Source organism: Oncorhynchus nerka, unplaced genomic scaffold (assembly GCF_034236695.1).
Source record: "Oncorhynchus nerka isolate Pitt River unplaced genomic scaffold, Oner_Uvic_2.0 unplaced_scaffold_1533, whole genome shotgun sequence".
NCBI classification, from domain to species: Eukaryota; Metazoa; Chordata; class Actinopteri; order Salmoniformes; family Salmonidae; genus Oncorhynchus; species Oncorhynchus nerka.
Window position 1 is genome coordinate 32,501 of NW_027039781.1, and position 12,783 is coordinate 45,283.

Sequence of the window (12,783 nt, forward strand, 5' to 3'; positions counted from 1 at the left end):
GTGTTCAGGTACAGGGGGACTAGGGAGAGAGTGTTCAGGTACAGGGGGACTAGGGAGAGAGTGTTCAGGTACAGGGGGACTAGGGAGAGAGTGTTCAGGTACAGGGGGACTAGGGAGAGAGTGTCCAGCTACACCACTACCAGGTACGGGGGACTAGGGAGAGAGTGTTCAGGTACGGGGGAGACTAGGGAGAGAGTGTTCAGGTACGGGGGAGACTAGGGAGAGAGTGTTCAGTTACGGGGGACTGAAGGGAGAGAATGTCCAGCTACACCACTACCAGGTACGGGGGACTAGGGAGAGAGTGTTCAGGTACAACGCTACCAGGTACGGGGGGACTAGGGAGAGAGTGTTCAGGTACAACGCTACCAGGTACGGGGGACTAGGGAGAGAGTGTTTAGGTACAGGGGGACTAGGGAGAGAGTTTTCAGGTACGGGGGACTAGGGAGAGAGTGTTCAGCTACACCACTACCAGGTACGGGAGGGACTAGGGAGAGAGTGTTCAGGTACAACGCTACCAGGTACAGGGGGGGACTAGGGAGATAGTGTTCAGGTACAATGCTACCAGGTACGGGGGGACTAGGGAGAGAGTGTTCAGGTACAACGCTACCAGGTACGGGAGGGACTAGGGAGAGAGTGTTCAGGTACAACGCTACCAGGTACGGGGGACTAGGGAGAGAGTGTTCAGGTAAGGGGGACTAGGGAGAGGGTGTTCAGGTACAACGCGGGGGACAGTGTTACGGGGGACTAGGGAGAGAGTGTTCAGGTACGGGGGGACTAGGGAGAGGGTGTTCAGGTACGGGGGACTAGGGAGAGAGTGTTCAGGTACGGGGGACTAGGGAGAGAGTGTTCAGGTACAACGCTACCAGGTACGGGGGACTAGGGAGAGAGTGTTCAGGTACAACGCTACCAGGTACGGGGGACTAGGGAGAGAGTGTTCAGGTACGGGGGGACTAGGGAGAGAGTGTTCAGGTACGGGAGGGACTAGGGAGAGAGTGTTCAGGTACGGGGGGACTAGGGAGAGAGTGTTCAGGTACAACGCTACCAGGTACGGGGGACTAGGGAGTGAGTGATCAGGTACGGGGGACTAGGGAGAGAGTGTTCAGGTACAACGCTACCAGGTACGGGAGGGACTAGGGAGAGAGTGTTCAGGTACGGGGGACTGAAGGGAGAGAATGTCCAGCTACACCACTACCAGGTACGGGGGACTAGGGAGAGAGTGTTCAGGTACGGGGGAGACTAGGGAGAGAGTGTTCAGGTACGGGGGACTGAAGGGAGAGAATGTCCAGCTACACCACTACCAGGTACGGGGGACTAGGGAGAGAGTGTTCAGGTACAACGCTACCAGGTACGGGGGGACTAGGGAGAGAGTGTTCAGGTACAACGCTACCAGGTACGGGGGACTAGGGAGAGAGTGTTTAGGTACAGGGGGACTAGGGAGAGAGTGTTCAGCTACACCACTACCAGGTACGGGAGGGACTAGGGAGAGAGTGTTCAGGTACAACGCTACCAGGTACGGGGGGGGGACTAGGGAGATAGTGTTCAGGTACAATGCTACCAGGTACGGGGGACTAGGGAGAGAGTGTTCAGGTACAACGCTACCAGGTACGGGGGACTAGGGAGAGAGTGTTCTACGGGGGACTAGGGAGAGTGTTCAGGTACAACGCTACTAGGTACGGGGGACTAGGGAGAGAGTGTTCAGGTACAACGCTACTAGGTACGGGGGACTAGTGAGAGAGTGTTCAGGTACGGGGGACTAGGGAGAGAGTGTTCAGGTACAACGCTACCAGGTACGGGGGACTAGGGAGAGAGTGTTCAGGTACGGGGGGACTAGGGAGAGAGTGTTCAGGTACAACGCTACCAGGTACGGGGGGACTAGGGAGAGAGTGTTCAGGTACAATGCTACCAGGTACGGGGGACTAGGGAGAGAGTGTTCAGGTACGGGGGACTAGGGAGAGAGTGTTCAGGTACTGGGGACTAGGGAGAGAGTGTTCAGGTACGGGGGGACTAGGGAGAGAGTGTTCAGGTACGGGGGGGACTAGGGAGAGAGTGTTCAGGTACAATGCTACCAGGTACGGGGGACTAGGGAGAGAGTGTTCAGGTACGGGGGACTAGGGAGAGAGTGTTCAGGTACGGGGGACTAGGGAGAGAGTGTTCAGGTACGGGGGGGACTAGGGAGAGAGTGTTCAGGTACAGGGGGGGACAAGGGAGAGAGAGTGTTCAGGTACGGGGGACTAGGGAGAGAGTGTTCAGGTACGGGGGACTAGGGAGAGAGTGTTCAGGTACAACGCTACCAGGTACGGTGGGGACTAGGGAGAGAGTGTTCAGGTACAACGCTACCAGGTACGGGGGACTAGGGAGAGAGTGTTCAGGTACGGGGGACTAGGGAGAGGGTGTTCAGGTACGGGGGACTAGGGAGAGAGTGTTCAGGTACGGGGGGACTAGGGAGAGAGTGTTCAGGTACAACGCTACCAGGTACGGGGGACTAGGGAGAGAGTGTTCAGGTACAACGCTACCAGGTACGGGGGACTAGGGAGAGGGTGTTCAGGTACGGGGGGGACTAGGGAGAGAGTGTTCAGGTACAACGCTACCAGGTACGGTGGGGACTAGGGAGAGAGTGTTCAGGTACGGGAGGGACTAGGGAGAGAGTGTTCAGGTACGGGGGGGACTAGGGAGAGAGTGTTCAGGTACAACGCTACCAGGTACGGGGGACTAGGGAGAGAGTGATCAGGTACGGGGGACTAGGGAGAGAGTGTTCAGGTACAACGCTACCAGGTACGGGAGGGACTAGGGAGAGAGTGTTCAGGTACGGGGGACTGAAGGGAGAGAATGTCCAGCTACACCACTACCAGGTACGGGGGACTAGGGAGAGAGTGTTCAGGTACGGGGGAGACTAGGGATCGAGTGTTCAGGTACGGGGGAGACTAGGGAGAGAGTGTTCAGGTACGGGGGACTGAAGGGAGAGAATGTCCAGCTACACCACTACCAGGTACGGGGGACTAGGGAGAGAGTGTTCAGGTACAACGCTACCAGGTACGGGGGGGACTAGGGAGAGAGTGTTCAGGTACAACGCTACCAGGTACGGGGGACTAGGGAGAGAGTGTTTAGGTACAGGGGGGACTAGGGAGAGAGTTTTCAGGTACGGGGGACTAGGGAGAGAGTGTTCAGCTACACCACTACCAGGTACGGGAGGGACTAGGGAGAGAGTGTTCAGGTACAACGCTACCAGGTACGGGGGGGACTAGGGAGATAGTGTTCAGGTACAATGCTACCAGGTACGGGGGGACTAGGGAGAGAGTGTTCAGGTACAACGCTACCAGGTACGGGAGGGACTAGGGAGAGAGTGTTCAGGTACAACGCTACCAGGTACGGGGGACTAGGGAGAGAGTGTTCAGGTACGGGGGACTAGGGAGAGGGTGTTCAGGTACAACGCTACTAGGTACGGGGGACTAGGGAGAGAGTGTTCAGGTACAACGCTACTAGGTACGGGGGACTAGGGAGAGAGTGTTCAGGTACGGGGGACTAGGGAGAGGGTGTTCAGGTACGGGGGACTAGGGAGAGAGTGTTCAGGTACGGGGGGACTAGGGAGAGAGTGTTCAGGTACAACGCTACCAGGTACGGGGGACTAGGGAGAGAGTGTTCAGGTACGGGGGGACTAGGGAGAGAGTGTTCAGGTACAACGCTACCAGGGCGGGGGGGACTAGGGAGAGAGTGTTCAGGTACAATGCTACCAGGTACGGGGGACTAGGGAGAGAGTGTTCAGGTACGGGGGGACTAGGGAGAGAGTGTTCAGGTACTGGGGACTAGGGAGAGAGTGTTCAGGTACGGGGGGACTAGGGAGAGAGTGTTAAGGTACAGGGGGGACTAGGGAGAGAGTGTTCAGGTACGGGGGACTAGGGAGAGAGTGTTCAGGTACGGGGGACTAGGGAGAGGGTGTTCAGGTACAACGCTACTAGGTACGGGGGACTAGGGAGAGAGTGTTCAGGTACAACGCTACTAGGTACGGGGGACTAGGGAGAGAGTGTTCAGGTACGGGGGACTAGGGAGAGGGTGTTCAGGTACGGGGGACTAGGGAGAGAGTGTTCAGGTACGGGGGACTAGGGAGAGAGTGTTCAGGTACAACGCTACCAGGTACGGGGGGGACTAGGGAGAGAGTGTTCAGGTACGGGGGACTAGGGAGAGAGTGTTCAGGTACAACGCTACCAGGTACGGGGGACTAGGGAGAGAGTGTTCAGGTACAATGCTACCAGGTACGGGGGACTAGGGAGAGAGTGTTCAGGGCGGGGGGACTAGGGAGAGAGTGTTCAGGTACTGGGGACTAGGGAGAGAGTGTTCAGGTACGGGGGGACTAGGGAGAGAGTGTTAAGGTACGGGGGGGACTAGGGAGAGAGTGTTCAGGTACAATGCTACCAGGTACGGGGGACTAGGGAGAGAGTGTTCAGGTACGGGGGACTAGGGAGAGAGTGTTCAGGTACAACGCTACCAGGTACGGGAGGGACTAGGGAGAGAGTGTTCAGGTACAACGCTACCAGGTACGGGGGACTAGGGAGAGGGGGACTAGGGAGAGAGTGTTCAGGTGCGGGGGACTAGGGAGAGGGTGTTCAGGTACAACGCTACTAGGTACGGGGGACTAGGGAGAGAGTGTTCAGGTACAACGCTACTAGGTACGGGGGACTAGGGAGAGAGTGTTCAGGTACGGGGGACTAGGGAGAGGGTGTTCAGGTACGGGGACTAGGGAGAGAGTGTTCAGGCACGGGGGACTAGGGAGGGAGTGTTCAGGTACAACGCTACCAGGTACGGGGGACTAGGGAGAGAGTGTTCAGGTACGGGGGGGACTAGGGAGAGAGTGTTCAGGTACAACGCTACCAGGTACGGGGGGACTAGGGAGAGAGTGTTCAGGTACAATGCTACCAGGTACGGGGGACTAGGGAGAGAGTGTTCAGGGCGGGGGACTAGGGAGAGAGTGTTCAGGTACTGGGGACTAGGGAGAGAGTGTTCAGGTACGGGGGGACTAGGGAGAGAGTGTTAAGGTACGGGGGGACTAGGGAGAGAGTGTTCAGGTACAATGCTACCAGGTACGGGGGACTAGGGAGAGAGTGTTCAGGTACGGGGGACTAGGGAGAGAGTGTTCAGGTACGGGGGACTAGGGAGAGAGTGTTCAGGTACGGGGGGGGACTAGGGAGAGAGTGTTCAGGTACGGGGGGGACTAGGGAGAGAGTGTTCAGGTACGGGGGACTAGGGAGAGAGTGTTCAGGTACGGGGGACTAGGGAGAGAGTGTTCAGGTACAACGCTACCAGGTACGGTGGGGACTAGGGAGAGAGTGTTCAGGTACAACGCTACCAGGTACGGGGGACTAGGGAGAGAGTGTTCAGGTACGGGGGACTAGGGAGAGGGTGTTCAGGTACGGGGGACTAGGGAGAGAGTGTTCAGGTACGGGGGGACTAGGGAGAGAGTGTTCAGGTACAACACTACCAGGTACGGGGGACTAGGGAGAGAGTGTTCAGGTACAACGCTACCAGGTACGGGGGACTAGGGAGAGGGTGTTCAGGTACGGGGGGGACTAGGGAGAGAGTGTTCAGGTACAACGCTACCAGGTACGGTGGGGACTAGGGAGAGAGTGTTCAGGTACGGGAGGGACTAGGGAGAGAGTGTTCAGGTACGGGGGGACTAGGGAGAGAGTGTTCAGGTACAATGCTACCAGGTACGGGGACTAGGGAGAGAGTGATCAGGTACGGGGGACTAGGGAGAGAGTGTTCAGGTACAACGCTACCAGGTGCGGGAGGGACTAGGGAGAGAGTGTTCAGGTACGGGGGACTGAAGGGAGAGAATGTCCAGCTACACCACTACCAGGTACGGGGGACTAGGGAGAGAGTGTTCAGGTACGGGGAGACTAGGGAGAGAGTGTTCAGGTACGGGGAGACTAGGGAGAGAGTGTTCAGGTACGGGGGACTGAAGGGAGAGAGTGTTCAGGTACAACGCTACCAGGTACGGGGGACTAGGGAGAGAGTGTTTAGGTACAGGGGGACTAGGGAGAGAGTTTTCAGGTACGGGGGACTAGGGAGAGAGTGTTCAGCTACACCACTACCAGGTACGGGAGGGACTAGGGAGAGAGTGATCAGGTACAACGCTACCAGGTACGGGGGGGACTAGGGAGATAGTGTTCAGGTACAATGCTACCAGGTACGGGGGGGACTAGGGAGAGAGTGTTCAGGTACAACGCTACCAGGTACGGGGGACTAGGGAGAGAGTGTTCAGGTACAACGCTACCAGGTACGGGGGGGACTAGGGAGAGAGTGTTCAGGTACAACGCTACCAGGTACGGGAGGGACTAGGGAGAGAGTGTTCAGGTACAACGCTACCAGGTACGGGGGACTAGGGAGAGAGTGTTCAGGTACGGGGGGACTAGGGAGAGGGTGTTCAGGTACAACGCTACTAGGTACGGGGGACTAGGGAGAGAGTGTTCAGGTACAACGCTACTAGGTACGGGGGACTAGGGAGAGAGTGTTCAGGTACGGGGGACTAGGGAGAGGGTGTTCAGGTACGGGGGACTAGTGAGAGAGTGTTCAGGTACGGGGGGACTAGGGAGAGAGTGTTCAGGTACAACGCTACCAGGTACGGGGGACTAGGGAGAGAGTGTTCAGGTGTTCAGGGGGGACTAGGGAGAGAGTGTTCAGGTACAACGCTACCAGGTACGGGGGGACTAGGGAGAGAGTGTTCAGGTACAATGCTACCAGGTACGGGGGACTAGGGAGAGAGTGTTCAGGTACGGGGGGACTAGGGAGAGAGTGTTCAGGTACGGGGGACTAGGGAGAGAGTGTTCAGGTATGGGGGACTAGGGAGAGAGTGTTCAGGTACGGGGGGACTAGGGAGAGAGTGTTCAGGTACGGGGGACTAGGGAGAGAGTGTTCAGGTACGGGGGACTAGGGAGAGAGTGTTCAGGTACAACGCTACCAGGTACGGGGGGGACTAGGGAGAGAGTGTTCAGGTACAACGCTACCAGGTACGGGGGACTAGGGAGAGAGTGTTCAGGTACGGGGGGACTAGGGAGAGGGTGTTCAGGTACGGGGGACTAGGGAGAGAGTGTTCAGGTACGGGGGACTAGGGAGAGAGTGTTCAGGTACAACACTACCAGGTACGGGGGACTAGGGAGAGAGTGTTCAGGTACGGGGGGCTAGGGAGAGAGTGTTCAGGTACAACGCTACCAGGTACGGGGGACTAGGGAGAGAGTGTTCAGGTACGGGGGGACTAGGGAGAGAGTGTTCAGGTACGGGAGGGACTAGGGAGAGAGTGTTCAGGTACAGGGGGGGACTAGGGAGAGAGTGTTCAGGTACAACGCTACCAGGTACGGGGGACTAGGGAGAGAGTGTTCAGGTACAACGCTACCAGGTACGGGAGGGACTAGGGAGAGAGTGTTCAGGTACAACGCTACCAGGTACGGGGGACTAGGGAGAGAGTGTTCAGGTACGGGGGGACTAGGTAGAGGGTGTTCAGGTACAACGCTACTAGGTACGGGGGACTAGGGAGAGAGTGTTCAGGTACAACGCTACTAGGTACGGGGGACTAGGGAGAGAGTGTTCAGGTACAACGCTACTAGGTACGGGGGACTAGGGAGAGAGTGTTCAGGTACGGGGGACTAGGGAGAGGGTGTTCAGGTACGGGGGACTAGTGAGAGAGTGTTCAGGTACGGGGGACTAGGGAGAGAGTGTTCAGGTACAACGCTACCAGGTACGGGGACTAGGGAGAGAGTGTTCAGGTACGGGGGGACTAGGGAGAGAGTGTTCAGGTACAACGCTACCAGGTACGGTGGGGACTAGGGAGAGAGTGTTCAGGTACGGGAGGGACTAGGGAGAGAGTGTTCAGGTACGGGAGGGACTAGGGAGAGAGTGTTCAGGTACGGGGGACTAGGGAGAGAGTGTTCAGGTACAGGGGGACTAGGGAGAGAGTGTTCAGGTACGGGGGGACTAGGGAGAGAGTGTTCAGGTACGGGGGGACTAGGGAGAGAGTGTTCATGTACGGGGGGACTAGGGAGAGAGTGTTCAGGTACGGGGGACTAGGGAGAGAGTGTTCAGGTACAAAGCTACCAGGTACGGGGGACTAGGGAGAGAGTGTTCAGGTACGGGGGGACTAGGGAGAGTGTGGTAACATCATGTTAATATACCACTGGTAACATCATGTTAATATACCACTGGTAACATGTTAATATACCACTGGTAACATCATGGTAATATACCACTGGTAACCATAATGTTAATACACCACTGGTAATATACCACTGGTAACCTAAGGTTAATACACCACTGGTAATATACCACTGGTAACATCATGGTAATATACCACTGGTAACATCATGTTAACACACCACTGGTAATATACCACTGGTAACCTAAGGTTAATACACCACTGGTAATATACCACTGGTAACATCATGTTAATATACCACTGGTAACATCATGTTAATATACCACTGGTAACCTAAGGTTAATATACCACTGGTAACCATAAGGTTAATATACCACTGGTAACATCATGTTTATATACCACTGGTAACATCATGTTAATATACCACTGGTAACATCATGTGAATATACCACTGGTAACCATCATGTTAATATACCACTGGTAATATACCACTGGTAACATCATGTTAATATACCACTGGTAACATCATGTTAATATACCACTGGTAACATCATGTTAATATACCACTGGTAACATCATGTTAATATACCACTGGTAACATCATGTTAATATACCACTGGTAACATCATGTTAATATACCACTGGTAATATACCACTGGTAATATCATGTTAATATACCACTGGTAACATCATGTTAATATACCACTGGTAACCATCATGTTAATATACCACTGGTAACATCATGTTAATACACCACTGGTAACCATCATGTTAATATACCACTGGTAACATCATGTTAATATACCACTGGTAATATACCACTGGTAACATCATGTTAATATACCACTGGTAATATACCACTGGTAACATCATGTTAATATACCACTGGTAATATACCACTGGTAACATCATGGTAATATCCCACTGGTAACATCATGTTAATATACCACTGGTAATATACCACTGGTAACATCATGTTAATATACCACTGGTAATATCATGTTAATATACCACTGGTAACATCATGTTAATATACCACTGGTAACCATAATGTTAATATACCACTGGTAACCATCATGGTAATATACCACTGGTAACATCATGTTAATATACCACTGGTAACCATAATGTTAATATACCACTGGTAACCATCATGGTAATATACCACTGGTAACATCATGTTAATATACCACTGGTAACATCATGGTAATATACCACTGGTAACCATAATGTTAATATACCACTGGTAACATCATGGTAATATACCACTGGTAACATCATGGTAATATACCACTGGTAACATCATGTTAATATACCACTGGTAACATCATGTTAATATACCACTGGTAACATGTTAATATACCACTGGTAACATCATGTTAATATACCACTGGTAACCATCATGTTAATATACCACTGGTAACCATCATGTTAATATACCACTGGTAACCATCATGTTAATATACCACTGGTAACATCATGTTAATATACCACTGGTAACCATCATGTTAATATACCACTGGTAACATCATGTTAATATACCACTGGTAACCATCATGTTAATATACCACTGGTAACATCATGTTAATATACCACTGGTAATATACCACTGGTAACATCATGTTAATATACCACTGGTAACCATCATGTTAATATACCACTGGTAACATCATGTTAATATACCACTGGTAATATACCACTGGTAATATACCACTGGTAATATACCACTGGTAACCATCATGTTAATATACCACTGGTAACATCATGTTAATATACACTGGTAACCATCATGTTAATATACCACTGGTAACATCATGTTAATATACCACTGGTAACATCATGTTAATATACCACTGGTAATATACCACTGGTAAAATCATGTTAATATACCACTGGTAACATCATGGTAATATACCACTGGTAACCATCATGGTAATATACCACTGGTAACCATCATGGTAATATACCACTGGTAACATGTTAATATACCACTGGTAACATGTTAATATACCACTGGTAACATCATGTTAATATACCACTGGTAACCATCATGGTAATATACCACTGGTAACATGTTAATATACCACTGGTAACATCATGGTAATATACCACTGGTAACCATCATGGTAATATACCACTGGTAACATAATGGTTCAGGACAGGATGTGTCTGTCTCCTAATGATGTTGTGTTGGTTCAGGACAGGATGTGTCTGTCTGTCTGTCTGTCTGTCTGTCTGTCTGTCTGTCTGTCTGTCTGGTCTGTCTGTCTCATAATGATGTTGTGTTGGTTCAAGACAGAATGTGTCTGTCTGTCTGTCTGTCTGTCTGTGTATGTCTGCCTCATAATGATGTTGTGTGGGTTCAGGACAGGATGTGTCTGTCTCCTAATGATGTTGTGTGGGTTCAGGACAGGATGTGTCTCCTAATGATGTTGTGTGTGTTCAGGACAGGATGTGTCTCCTAATGATATTGTGTGGGTTCAGGACAGGATGTGTCTCCTAATGATGTTGTGTTGGTTCAGGACAGGATGTGTCTGTCTGTCTCCTAATGATGTTGTGTTGGTTCAGGACAGGATGTGTCTCCTAATGATGTTGTGTTGGTTCAGGACAGGATGTGTCTGTCTCCTAATGATGTTGTGTTGGTTCAGGACAGGATGTGTCTGTCTGTCTCCTAATGATGTTGTTGGTTCAGGACAGGATGTGTCTGTCTGTCTGTCTGTCTGTCTGTCTGTCTGTCTGTCTGTCTGTCTGTCTGCCTCATAATGATGTTTTGTTGGTTCAGGACAGGATGTGTCTGTCTCCTAATGATGTTGTGTGGGTTCAGGACAGGATGTGTCTGTCTGTCTGTCTGTCTGTCTGTCTGTCTGTCTCATAATGATGTTGTGTTGGTTCAGGACAGGATGTGTCTGTCTCCTAATGATGTTGTGTTGGTTCAGGACAGGATGTGTCTGTCTGTCTGTCTGTCTGTCTGTCTGTCTGTCTGTCTGTCTGTCTGTCTGTCTGTCTGTCTGTCTGGTCTGTCTGTCTCATAATGATGTTGTTGGTTCAGGACAGGATGTGTCTGTCTCCTAATGATGTTGTTGGTTCAGGACAGGATGTGTCTGTCTCCTAATGATGTTGTTGGTTCAGGACAGGATGTGTCTGTCTCCTAAATGTTGTGTTGGTTCAGGACAGGATGTGTCTGTCTCATAATGATGTTGTGTTGGTTCAGGACAGGATGTGTCTGTCTGTCTCATAATGATGTTGTGTTGGTTCAGGACAGGATGTGTCTGTCTGTCTCATAATGATGTTGTGTTGGTTCAGGACAGGATGTGTCTGTCTGTCTCATAATGATGTTGTGTTGGTTCAGGATAGGATGTGTCTGTCTGTCTGTCTGTCTCATAATGATGTTGTGTTGGTTCAGGACAGGATGTGTCTGTCTCCTAATGATGTTGTTGGTTCAAGACAGGATGTGTCTGTCTCCTAATGATGTTGTGTTGGTTCAGGACAGGATGTGTCTGTCTCCTAATGATGTTGTTGGTTCAGGACAGGATGTGTCTGTCTCCTAATGATGTTGTTGGTTCAGGACAGGATGTGTCTGTTTGTCTCCTAATGATGTTGTGTGGGTTCAGGACAGGATGTGTCTGTCTCCTAATGATGTTGTATGGGTTCAGGACAGGATGTGTCTGTCTCCTAATGATGTTGTGTTGGTTCAGGACAGGATGTGTCTCCTAATGATGTTGTGTTGGTTCAGGACAGGATGTGTCTCCTAATGATGTTGTGTGGGTTCAGGACAGGATGTGTCTGTCTCATAATGATGTTTTTGGTTCAGGACAGGATGTGTCTGTCTGTCTCATAATGATGTTGTGTTGGTTCAGGACAGGATGTGTCTGTCTCCTAATGATGTTGTGTTGGTTCAGGACAGGATGTGTCTGTTTGTCTCCTAATGATGTTGTGTTGGTTCAGGACAGGATCTGTCTGTCTCCTAATGATGTTGTGTTGGTTCAGGACAGGATGTGTCTGTTTGTCTCCTAATGATGTTGTGTTGGTTCAGGACAGGATGTGTCTCCTAATGATGTTGTGTGGGTTCAGGACAGGATGTGTCTCCTAATGATGTTGTGTTGGTTCAGGACAGGATGTGTCTCCTAATGATGTTGTGTGGGTTCAGGACAGGATGTGTCTCCTAATGATGTTGTGTGGGTTCAGGACAGGATGTGTCTGTCTGTCTCATAATGATGTTGTGTGGGTTCAGGACAGGATGTGTCTGTTTGTCTCCTAATGATGTTGTGTTGGTTCAGGACAGGATGTGTCTCCTAATGATGTTGTGTGGTTTCAGGACAGGATGTGTCTCCTAATGATGTTGTGTGGGTTCAGGACAGGATGTGTCTCCTAATGATGTTGTGTGGGTTCAGGACAGGATGTGTCTGTCTGTCTCATAATGATGTTGTGTGGGTTCAGGACAGGATGTGTCTCCTAATGATGTTGTGTGGGTTCAGGACAGGATGTGTCTCCTAATGATGTTGTGTGGGTTCAGGACAGGATGTGTCTCCTAATGATGTTGTGTGGGTTCAGGACAGGATGTGTCTCCTAATGATGTTGTGTGGGTTCAGGACAGGATGTGTCTGTCTGTCTCCTAATGATGTTGTGTGGGTTCAGGACAGGATGTG

General features: G+C 51.2%; 1 protein-coding gene across 1 annotated transcript in view; it reads left to right on the forward strand.

The window, feature by feature from the left end:
- Positions 1–12,783, forward strand: part of LOC115124218 (probable E3 ubiquitin-protein ligase HERC1) — a gene marked incomplete at both ends in the record, with an annotated part of 96,567 nt that overhangs the window by 31,814 nt on the left and 51,970 nt on the right.